Genomic DNA, 2,144 nt, shown 5'->3' with positions numbered 1-2,144 from the left:
TATATATATATATATATATATATATATATACTATTTGTATATATATATATACTATGTATATACTATGTAAGTATATATATATATACACAGGGTGTCCCAGAATTGACGTACAATCTCCCGTAGGCAGGTAGAGGGAGTAAAACGGAATCGAAAAGTCCTGAACCATTTTTTCTATTATTTATAATAAAGGAGTAATTATTGAGTAAATCAGGCAAATCAGCGCAGACCTTTAGCCAGGCGCACGTTAGTGACCGCGCGCATACCAAGCGAAAAAAAAAATGGTTCAGGACTTTTTGATTCAGTTTTACTTCTTCTATCTGCCTACAAGAGATTGTACGGCAATTCGGGGACACTCTGTATATATATACATATATATATATACAGTAGTATGCTATGCAAGTGTATATATACATATATATATTTATTTAAAAATTGCAACATATAAAAATAAAAAAAACATATTTTTAATAGTATCTATTTTTATTACAGATAATGAAAATGAATTGCACAAATTAATTGTGTCTTCTAGTGGAGTATTTCACGACTTGACAAAAAAAATTTTTAATGCCGATATAATAGACGAGTATAATAAGGGAAAAAAATACAAACAAATAACGGAAAATATAAGAAAATCTACTAAAAAACAAACAGAAGAAAAAATAGCGAATAAACCGCATATTTTATCCAATATCACACTTACCCCTTCCATCAATGCGTCATCATTATCATCATCGTCATCACAGGTACATCCAACATCTTCACATACATCAACTTTTTTTAATAATTCAAACATATATTGTTCAGGTCCTTCGATTTCATTTTATAATCACAACACATCTTATAATAATTTACAAAATTTCAACTCCACATCACCAAATTCATATTTACATGCTTCATCCTCTGTTTCTATCTCTGCTCCACTCTCATCATCATTACATAATACCAAACAAAACACAACTATTTCATCGGCAGCCTTCCCACATACACCAGTTTATAAATCAAACAACAATATAACAACATTTTTTGGAGAATTCGATCATACAAAATCAAACATTCTAAATAAATCAATCGATACAAATATTAAAGAAAATAAAATACAATTAAATCAACCAAACAAAAACAACACAGATTCGGAATCATCAGATTCATCAGACTCATTTTCACAAGACTCATCATCATCAGACATATCACATCACTCATCTTCGCACAAATCACATTCAAAAACTTCACAAAAAGATGAAGGAATTGATATTGGAAGTGGAATATTTGCCAGTCTTCCAAATGGAATAAGTAAGTATTAATTTAATTTTTTAAATATTATAAGTGTCATCAATTATTTGTATTAATTAAAACTTTGAATTTATTATTTACAGTCACCAAAAGAGATATATATTTTCAAGAACAGTTATTGTTAATGATGAAAAAAGCTTACCAGAATCAAAAACAAGTGGATATAGAGTCACATGAAATCTTTGAGGTAATGCATATAAAATTTTATTTATCCACAATAATGTTAACACATGATAAAAAACCTAATATAAAAATAAGAAATAAAAAAGTTATACATACATAATATACACATGAATTATACGTGTATCTACATAATATAAAACTAATTGAATATATATGTGTGTGTATATATAATTTGTGTGTGTCTATACACAAATAATTAATATTATCTAATAAATTAATATAAAAAATATATATATATATACCAATATATAAAAACGTTATTTTCTTTTTGCAGTTACCAAATCATTATTTCACAGCAGCTGAAAATAAAGTAAAACTATTAATTAAATACTAAAAACTTTAATTTAGTATTTTTAATTATTAATAATGCTATAAAACATTTCTTAATATCAACAATTTCAGGAAGGAATAGCACCAAATTGTGGATTTTATTTATCAAAAAAGAAAAAAACATATTAAGAAATGAAGACAAATTTGAACAAAGATTGGAAAATAATGGTACGCAAGACATTATTACCCAGCAAACAATTTCTGACTACGCAAACCTTGGCAACAGAAACTGTGTGCAGAAACGCTACAGTACGGAAACATGCTTTGGTGCTGCCAAAACTGTTAGCACATAGAGACAAAAAACGCAACAACTCTGTTGGCACATACATGAGACTATTGCG

This window comes from Pseudomyrmex gracilis, unplaced genomic scaffold, assembly GCF_002006095.1.
Source record: "Pseudomyrmex gracilis isolate BER0280 unplaced genomic scaffold, ASM200609v1 scaffold_341, whole genome shotgun sequence".
NCBI classification, from domain to species: domain Eukaryota; kingdom Metazoa; phylum Arthropoda; class Insecta; order Hymenoptera; family Formicidae; genus Pseudomyrmex; species Pseudomyrmex gracilis.
This window is presented reverse-complemented; position numbering follows the sequence as displayed.